This window comes from Perissodus microlepis, chromosome 9 (assembly GCF_051167445.1).
Source record: "Perissodus microlepis isolate ML-2025 ecotype Zambia chromosome 9, ASM5116744v1, whole genome shotgun sequence".
Classification (NCBI taxonomy): domain Eukaryota; kingdom Metazoa; phylum Chordata; class Actinopteri; order Cichliformes; family Cichlidae; genus Perissodus; species Perissodus microlepis.
This window is the reverse complement of record NC_140469.1, coordinates 6,020,194-6,031,222: the sequence shown is the minus strand read 5'-3', so window position 1 is coordinate 6,031,222 and position 11,029 is coordinate 6,020,194.

The following is an 11,029-nucleotide window of genomic DNA, read 5'->3' as shown; positions in this document are numbered from 1 at the left end:
TTCAAGCCATCTTTCTCCTGATTGACGTTCCCCTATAAACAAAAGGTTTGATCTCTATGTGCATGGTCAACTGTGATTGGTATCATAACAGCTTCATTTAGATGTCCATATTAGGAATATGGCCTTTGATATTTAGAAAGCCAAGAGTAGAAAAATGTCCTAACCTGGGTATTTAGTGCAGTTTGAGTTTTTGCCTTACATACATTGACGTCGTTATTTGAAACTTTGCTGGTGATAATAGACTGGCCATGAGGGCTCATTCAAAACAAATAAAGGCAAGTTTTTGTTTTGACACAATTTACTCTGCCTCTTTTTTTTTTTTTTTTTGCACTATACTGGTAAACACAATGGCAAACGAGCTAAGTCAAAACTTACCAAAGCCAAACTAAGGACAGCTTTGCGTATCTATGTGCGTGTGTGTGTGTGTGTGTGTGTGTGTGTGTGTGTGTGTGTGTGTGTGTACACTAACAGCAGTGGTACTTTACCTGTGTCAAGTCTAACTTTACAGTTAGACTTGCAATTGTGAGAGACTCTAAAATGTCAAGTCAAATGTTGTCACAATAATAAAAAAAACCCTGTATGCTTTCCTTTTTAGAGTGTCCACATGACCGCATATTTGAGAGCCTATTTCCTCTCTCAGTACTGGTTTGGCACTGTACTGCAGGCAAACACTGGGTAGTGAAAACATTCTATTTGAGAGGATACGCTGTATTTAGGCACAGCAAATAAGTTCACTCAAAGTTATTAATATGCCTGTCAATGCAGGTATGTGAAGTCTGATAAAATACTACCTTTGTATGTGTAGACTGACAGTGCCTTTGCTGTTCTTGTCAAATTTTAAAGCACCCCAGGCATTTTTCCATTGCCTGGGGTGCTTTATTTGTGATTCATAGATGGACAATTATCTGTCTTTGGGAACACATTGTGTCTTCATTGTCAGACAGGTAGCCAACCAGCATGTCTACAGCCTTGGTGCAATGCCTACCTAAATAAAGTGGAATTATTTTTACACCATTGGGGTGAGTTGAATTGAACAAATCACTCTGAGTCTCTCAGGAGAAGAGAGCCTCAGAGTGCATCAAGAGAGAGGATTCTCACTGTTGTTGTTGTTGTTGTGGATTTATGATTTGCTGCCCTCCAGGTATCACATTTGGAAGTGTTTTTAATTTAGACAGTTTGTACATTAAAAACACTTCCAATGTTGCTTGAGTTAGAGAGTTGGTTCAGGCAATGAAGCTCAGACACCAACTCTGACATTAACCACATGCAACTGTGTGTAAGGCAGTAAGAAGAAAAAAATCTAGTGAAGACGGATAGAAGACTAAAAGAAAACAGTGAAGGAAAAAGAAGGATAAATGAGGGTCTTAATACTCAGGGTCTCATTAACTTGCCTAATTGCTGTTCCTTAAAGGGGATTAAATGAAATGTTCCCCACAGCCTGGGTCTTTTACAAAGTAAAACAAATATACACTGTGCTCAGAAGCACCTGCTCACTCTTAGATCTTCTCAGACTAAAACCTAATACAGCATAATAAACACAACTGCTCTCTGTGCTTTTTCTTTGCAAAGTGAGTTGAGTTACTGATTGGACTGCATGGAAACACACTGACGACACACTAAGAAAGTCAAAGTTGCCTCGTGTCTGTACACACTGACATCGTGATTGCATCCGCTCACTGTTCGTCCAGCCGCCACAACACTCCATTAACACCCAGATTAAACATACACTAAGGTTGTGCATGCGTAACAAGAGTGATGATGTGGAGGTGCGCAGACTCCTGCTCCTGGTTTGAAAAGAGCTGGAAAAGCGTGTCTCCTGTATTTCTTTCTTTCTTTGTTTTTCAGGCAAGAGCTCTGATGTTTTTACAGGCATCTTGTCAAATCCAGTTGAGCGCAGCTTATAGCTGTGCGGTTAAAGCAGGAAAGGAAGAGGGTGACACTGGTCATTGTAATGAGCACCTGCGAGATGTGTCTCACTAATTCATGTGAGTTTCTGAAATAGAAAACAGTTTAAGGGACTCTAAGAAGAGGCTGTGACCACATCCCCAACTTGTAAAAAGCTCCAGAAGCCTGTCTGTTTTTTCCCATAATCCTCTGTGTTTTTAGGCATGGAGAACAGGGGGCAAGTGCTTTTAAATTGGATTCAGCATGGGTGACTTATGATTGATAGGAAGCTTGAAGACATGTCATATAATTTTTTTTCCCAAGGAACAGTTCATGGCACATATGTACTACTCTATTGAGCAGCCTTGCTCTGGTTATCTTGTTTGAATATGACAGACAATGGTGAGGTCATTTGGTGGCTATAAGAACTGCCTGACTTATTGACTGTTTAAATGGGCACTAGTGCAAGAGGCCAATGGAGAGATGCATTAGCCCCCCATTACGTTGTAAAGAACAGTAATAGAAGCAAACAGAGCACTGCCAAAGAAAATTGAACATAATTATGCCTCAGCACACACAGTTACAATAGACTGAAATAAAGGTAATTCAGGCAAAACCAACCAACACAGGCCTGCGATGGGAAGGACTTTAGTTGCCTTCCCATGTGCCCCCTATGCCTCCTAAAATGGTGTTGTCAAGTCCATGCAACCTTGGCAAATTATGGGTCAAACAGAGGTATCTTATCAACTTTTTTTCTGGGAAAAACAGTGTTAGAATCCTCAGTGTACAACTTTTAAAAAATTAAATAATATAATAATATGCACAGACAGTGCATATTTATCTTGTGCTATTTATAGATGAGAAACAATGTATTTTAGAAGTTTTGAAAAACCAACTCCTGTTATATTTTTCACAGTGGTTCTCTCAACTGCCTATAGTATAGTAATAGTATAGTTATAATCTGCTTTTTTCCCTTTATTTTCCAAGCTCCATTACTTCCATGTTAATTTTGTTTTTTATTGTGGCAGTGCAGCCATATTGCCCAATGAATAAATGGAACCAGTATATTTGCTGACACATCAAATAATTGTAACTCAAATAAATATTCAAATAAATTTAATAGGCCCCCTTTGACTGCCCCCTGTCCCTGTGAATTCCCATTTTCAGAAATCCTGGAAACGCCCCTGAACCATGTGAGGTAAGCGTTGGAGTCATTACAATCACTACATGAAAATGATCAAAATCTGTTCCAAACGAATCTCAGCAAACATAATCCGATACTGCTGAGAAATTGTATTTTTTTGAAACTATGTCATTGCTTGAGCTTCTTATGGACATAAACCTGCAATTGTGGCTTCCAAATACTGTGTACAGTATGTATTTCAAGTGGCTATCGCTTAGTGCCAGTGCTTTCTTTGGAATGAACAGACTCTTGTCAAATATAGAAGTAATACAAGATTTATGACCATAGGCTTTATGGGGAAAACCAATGACAAAGTCTACATCTACATGACTTAAAGCATATATTGTTTATTTAGGTTGCAATTCTGCAAGGCGACACTTGGCTCCTCTAGGAATTCATTGAGGGACTTTACTAGAACTTTTATGTATTTCCAAAGAGGCTGAATGAGGGTATGCAACCACAAAACATATCTGTGAGAAAATCATATCACGCTGAACTAGAATATTCTCAGACCCACTGACTGGCTGATGGGTATGTAGTGTTTGCTTTAAATGTGCACGTTATCATTTAATGTAAAAATAGTAGGACAAATATGAGGCCATGTTAACATCATGGATGTCATGAGCATAGTTTTGTGCTGTGCAAAACAGATCACTAGTACTGTTTGGATTTCAATTTTATAATTATAGAATTTCATACCAATCATTTTCTTATATATATGACCTATATTACTGGACATACTTAACATTTAGTCTTGCATGTTGTAAGCTTGTAAGCATGTTGTAAAATACATATCCATGGTATTTTCTGCGAACTAGCCATATATGAAGTGTTTCATGCCAAGTAGCTAGGTGAAGCTCCAAGCAAACTCCCTGCAGCAGATTTTGGGTAACCTGGGCGAGTACTGCAACCTTATCTGCTCTCACATTTCTCTCATGTTCCTGAAAAGTGAGTCAATTTACAATGCATCTGAAAAATATTCACATTTTCCACATTTTGTCATGTTACAGCCTCATTCGAAACGGGATTAAATTCCTTTTCACATCAAAATTCTGCACACAACACCCCATAATACTAATTAAAAATAATACTGTTTTCCAGAAATAAACTGTATTTTAACTGCAGTTAGTACAATCCAAATAACCGGCCAACGCAAAACACTTTCACCTTCTAGCTGGAAAACTGGCTGTGTTTCTCAAAGATCCAGCGTTGCCCGTAGCTCAGCTACTCTGTTAAGTAGCACACTATTGGTTGATCAGCAACAGGTGAGTGTGATTGCTCTACAGGTGTCTGGCTCCAAGATGGGAAACACTCTCTGGCTTGATGTTGCAGAGAAACGCGAATGCCGCCACAGACACATACAAACATGTACAGTAGGAAACGAGATGCCAAGAGAGAAGGACATCAAACACAACATAGACATGGCAGGTCGACCGCCGAGGACTAGCGGACTTGGTCTTCTGCTACTGTAGTTCATCTGCTTTAAGTTCCAGTGTTTCTGAGCAACTGGACATATAGCCATTCTCCTCTGACATCAGACAACAGCATTTTTTTCAACTGATATTAAATTAAGTTATAATAAATTATAATCCCAAAACCCTATTCCAGTAAACTAAAACAATTAACATTGAATTATGAGCCTCTCTGCCAGAGTACCACTAATTAGTTTATGTTGTAATTAAGTTGTATAAATTCACAGAAAAAAATGCAGTTAATCAAATGTCCAGATCAGTGGGCTAATTGCAGCTATCTGATTCAGCCAGTTATTAATCTGGTCTCGGCAGTGGTGGCTATGTGTGCTACGTACGAATCACTTGGAGATTAAGCTGTCCCAGTCCAAGTGTGTCCGGTTATCTTTGTTGCATGCCTTTTGTTTCTGTCTGTCTGCTAAGGTAATAGCCAAAATGCTCCAAAAAAGGCCTTTTTTAAATTAAGTTTTTAAAAAAAACAAACAACAACAACTGAAAAACGAACAAAAAAACAAATATAATGGTTTTCTTTTGTGTAGTTCATGTGAGGTTATGTTGCCCCCACCTTGACCTGTTCATAAAGTCCTATGAGTAACCTTGAGCTGCCAAAATCCATTTTGTTGGACTGATTGCCTCTTTTTGCCTGCAGATAGCAGCTGCTTCTACTCTTTTAAAATGTTCAGAACACTTAAATAGAAACACAGATCTTCACTCTTCCTTTCCTACTCCCTTTGCCTCCTTGCTCCTCTGTTCCCCTCACTTCATCTTTTATACTATAATTATCATTTTGAGACAGCAGTCTAAGAGACCATCTTTGTTTGGCATTGTCACACTTGTTAATGCTTGGGGATCTAATCATTATACAATTTGACTTTTGCATTATAGACATCAGAGGACATTTGTTCTGTCCCTCTGCTGTGTTTGAAAGATGGGAAGTTTGAGGTGTTGAAAAAGAGAAAATATGCTAGGCAAGAGGTAATAAAATGACCGAAGGGTAGAGTGAGGGAGTGGTCGGCTTGTTTTTGGGAAGAAGAACACGTTGAGGAAAACTTAGACGTGAAGATAGATGTTGAATGGAAAATGTAAACGGAAAAGGTGAGGAGAGGAATAAAAGGAGCGACAACAGACAAAGAGGGCAACTTATTTAACATTGGTCTCCTGTCCTCCCATCATTAGAGGAGGTGCTGCTTGAGACCTTTATGTTGGTGCGCTTCCAGTGTTGGCGCCGCCAGGCCACGAAAAGAAAAATATGAACTTCTTGTGAACAGATAGAATTTAAAGAAGACTTTGCCTGGAGACAACTCTGTTGTTCATCACATCATTTATTCTGAGCCCAGAATAAATGTTGGCTTTTGTAATTTTCCTTTTAGCTTTTATTTAATTTTTCTGAAACTATCCATCTGATCTAACTTAAAACTTTCAATTCTGACCCCTTAGTACAAATCAGCATTGACTTCCGTACAGTCTGATCAAAGGGTAGTCTATGGTTTGTTTTTTGTTTGAATACAATTATTTTTAGATGGTGAGCCACTTCTGGATTGTGTGGACTGTATGCTTTGGTTACATTAAAAAGTGAACCAGTGCACTAATTTCGGGTGGGTGCACTTTGATTTAGGTTTTCTTCGATGAAATTGCTGTTTTTGTCCATCTAGATCAGTAGTGACTAGTAAGCATGACTAGTCGGATCATAAGCATCGACTGTTGTTCCACAGAGATAGTGCTTAGATTTCTGCCCTAATTGTTACGGTTTCAACTTCTCAGATCAAAGAATCCACTTTCATGGCTGCAGCTGCAATGTTAAGCCAGAAAAACCACACTCAGGGAGGGGCAGGCATTCGCCATGACCAGTTGAGGGAGAGGGGAAAGAGAAAAGAGCAGAGAGCGAGAGAGAGAATAAAAGACACACTATGGGAGGAAAAGCCTGAATTTGATAATTACTATTGATAAAATACAGTGCACTAACGTTTGTGAAGAAGAACAGCTCAGTGCATCACGGGAGGCCCAAGGCAGTCCAAGCCTATTCCAAAATAACAAAGGTGTCCCTTTGCTGTAGTAACATGGACGTAGCTTCAGGTCAGCCTGGGAATGGGGAGAGTCTCAGTGAGCTGACTCTTATCTCTGCGGACGGTGGAGGGAAAGCTGCGTGACAGCGAGGCGGTGGATATGAAGTCCCTTACCAGGGGGTGTACCGACTCCATCAACCAGGGAAAACCTAAGATACATCCATGCAACTGGCAATTCACTTCCTTCCGGTCGTGAAGGGTAGCTCCAACCACACACTGCATAGTGATTCCACAGTCTGGATTATTTCCCCTAGGAGCTCATCGGAGGGATTGAGTGTCACTGGGTCACTCAACCCAATGGACAGACTGACACACTGAAGACACAACACTAACCTACATAGTAGGGAAGACACCAACATGGGAGGAACCTAAATAGGGAAACATAGACTCAAACAGAATTAACTGAAGTCTTTCAACATAATAATAACCCAAAACATACGTCACTCCTGGCAAAGAACTATCTCCAGACTGAGATGCACAAAGCCCTGAGTTAAATTTCACTGAAAATCTGTGGGGTGAACTGAAGACCAAGGTCCATCAAATCAGGAGGAGCTTGACATTTTGTCGAAGAAGAATGGATTGGGAATGCTCAGGAGACATGTGTGACTCTTGTTGAAAACTGCAACAAATGACTGCAGGCTATCATTCAGCAAAAGGGATACACAGTTGGCTATTTCCATCAGGGTGACTGAGTCTGGTTGTTTTTATCTTTTATGAATTTTTTATTTATTTATTTTTTTGGGTGAAATGAGAAACCCTCCAAAATAAAACTAGGATATTTAGAAAAAACGTGTTAAAAATTGGCAAAAACCTTTTAAAAAATGAAGTTGTCATGTCAGGATGCTACGACGCCTGTCGTCATCTGTAATGGGAAATGGCAAAACACTTATTTAACTGTAAAATAGTCAAAGTATTTTAGAGTTGTAATCAAGTATAGATTAAATAAAGTCTACTTTGTGAGACCTTTGATTCATCTGAGCTCTTGCCAAGGAGTTAAAGATTTTCTTGTTCAAATATTGTCCATTAATTTTTCCTTAACATGGTGGTAGCAGTATGAGTAGAAAAAGTCTAAGACATTTTAGTGATTTCAATATTCCAAGGCTGTTGTACAAAATTTTAGTTGGTAATTTCTTGTTAGGTATTGACGAGATAAAGAGCAGTCTATTTAAGTCTAATACTCTATTGCTATTATACTACAGGGTGGGCCATTTATATGGATACACCGTAATAACATGGGAATGGTTGGTGATATTAAAGTCCTGTTTGTGGCACATTAGTATATGTGAGGGGGCAAACTCCTCAAGATGGGTGGTGACCATGGTGGCCATTTAGAAGTCGGCCATCTTGGATACAACTTTTGTTTTTTCAATAGGAAGAGGGCCATGTGACACATCAAACTTATTGGTAATGTCACAAGAAAAACAATGGTGTGCTTGGTTTCAATGTAACTTTATTCTTTCATGAGTTATTTACAAGTTTCTGACCACTTATAAAATGTGTTCAGTGTGCTGCCCATTGTGTTGGATTGTCAATGCAACCCTCTTCTCCCACTCTTCACACACTGATAGCAATGCAGGAGAAATGCCAGCACAGGCATCCAGTATCCGTAGTTTCAGGTGCTTCACATCTCGTATCTTCACACCATAGACAATTGCCTTCAGATGACCCCAAAGATAAAAGTCTAAGGGGGTCAGATCGGGAGACCTTGGGGGCCATTCAACTGGCCCACGACGGCCAATCCACTTTCCAGGAAAATGTTCATCTAGAAGGCTTGTAACCAAGATGGCCGACTTCTAAATGGCCACCATGGTCACCACCCATCTTGGGGAGTTTGCCCCCTCACATATACTAATGTGCCACAAACAGGACTTTAATATCACCAACCATTCCCATGTTATTACGGTGTATCCATATAAATGGCCCACCCTGTATTTATAAGATTGTTAATAGGTATATCTTATTGTAGCATTCTGTATTTCCACTGCTAAAGTGCTCAAAGAAAAGGACCACTGTATTTAGGAAGTATTCCACTAGCTACTGAGGTTGAAGAATTCTGAAAATAAATATTGCTCTTTACAAGTTGTCAACAAGCCAAGAAAAGGTAGTCAAAGCCAGTGCTGTTCCAGTGCTAACAATGTAGGCTGATCACAAACCTCTGAGGACTAATCAGTCTGTCTGTGGCCTGCGTGTGAGCCCTTCTACGCAGACTGGAGAGGGGGTTGAGTTCGGCCTCGAAGGCAGGATACTCTCTGGTGGGAGATCTCTTAGCAGAGTCGTCTGAGTGCCAGGCAGCCAGACTTTGGACCGTGGGCATTTCCTCCTTTCAGATGGATTCAGTTAAAAGGGTGCTTCATTCTCTCAACTTCTGGCTGCTGTAAAACAGCCTCTCTGAAGAATCACTCATTACGGTATGTTGTCCACAGCCAAACCTCAATCACTCCCCAAGCCACTGCAGCACCACTCCCCGCCATCAACACCTGCTAACACATGACACATAGGCTCCAGCTGACTGCTGCAAGGAACTCCCTTCTGGTCTCCCGCCTTTGCCTAACAAGACCCAAAGCATCTTTTTCTGTTCCTGGCGCCTCTACACGTCATTAGATCCACTTTTGATTTGCCGTTCCTTTTTTGACCCCATGCTATATTTCCATAGACTCGCCTTAGAGTTCCGAAAGTCATCACACTGGAGTGTAAAACTAACTATTATTAGTTGCCAAAGGTGAACTGCTTTAGGCTTTGTTTGTCCTAAGACCCCGCCACATGGTTTCTTTCATATGAGTCATGACTGCTTTGACAGTTTAACATGTCATGCGGAACAGACATTTTTACATTTTTGTCATCTGTCCACTAGATCTAGCCTGCACAAGAATTGGTAGCCCAGTCTCCTGTCTGCTCAACACATAATATACTGGCATCCTCACTGGACCAATGGCTCTTTATTGGAAATTACATCACGTCGTAAAGGGACATGACCCATTACAAAATCACACAACTTGTCGTTATTTTTCCTTTACAAAAAAGAACGTCTCTCATCCTATTTTCATTTGGTCCCCTTTTAATTCTTTGTTTGTTTGTTTGTTTTTATAAATATTTTTATTGAGAGACAAATGTACATTAGTTTACAATGACAATACAATCTGTTCCCCTCACATATTTGTTAGTTTTTCTTACATGAACAGATACAATAATACACACACACATAGGCACACCCACACACACACTTATATAAAATTGAGAAAAAACAAACAAACAAACAAAACAAAAACAAAAACTAAGAAGAAACCCAAAACAAAAACAAACAACAAACCCCAAAACACACACACAAAAAAATTGGGGGGGGATATTAATCAGCTGGTAGAGCCTTTAATGACTTGCAATAGTTTACGAAGGGGCCCCAGATACGATAAAATTCTCTGTATTTGCCTTTCGCCACAAGGCCTATCTTTTGCAATTTAAGAAACATCTCTAAACCAAAAAGAAACTGAAGGTGGCTTTGAAGATTTCCAAAGGAGTAAGATGCAACGTCTAGCCAAAAGTGATGTAAAGGCTAATATTTTGAAGTGTGTAGGGTCGGTTAGACCAGTGTTGACCGGAAGCCCAAAAACAGCTAGAAAAGGGTCCATGCAGATTTGGGTCCCAAGAGCCTTGGAAAGAATAACTGAATACTGACTCCAGAAGCCATGGAGTCTTGGGCACAGAAAGAACATATGACCTAGGTCCCATGGGGTGGCATGACATCTCTCACACTGATCCATCACTTGTGGGTAAATCTCAGAAAGACGAGATTTTGAATAGTAAACCCTGTACAATACCTTGAACTGGATAAGTTGTAACCTGGCACAGGACGTACTATAATGGACATTGGATACTGCTTTCTCCCATTGCTGATCTGAAAAAATTACTCCTAACTCCCGCTCCCAAGCCCTGCTAATTTTAACAACTGAATGGACATTTAAATCCATAAGTTGTTCATATATTAAAGATATAATTGACTTCTTATTGGGTTTAAGGGATAAGAATTCCTCCCACGGTTGGACATATGGAAGAAGAGGGTAGGAGGGGAAGAGAGCAGAAGTGCAATGCCGTGCCTGAAAATAACGGAATAGATTGGTAGCCAGAAGATTTGTTTCTGAACACAGGTCTAAAAAAGTTAAGAAAGTGCCATCTTTATAGAGATCCTTAAAGGTATTAATACCATGACGCTTCCACTGTACAGGTACCATCAATGAGACCAGGAGTAAACAGATGGTTCTGTGTGATGGGCATGTGTACTGATGCAGAGATGTACTTAAAATGACTCCTGAATTGTGACCAGATCCTTAGACTAGACTGTACCACAGAGTTTTTTGTGAAATGAGAAGGCTTACGTGGTAGTGGAGAGAACAATAAAGCTTCTAAGGATGAGGAAGTGCACGACAGGCGCTCCAGTT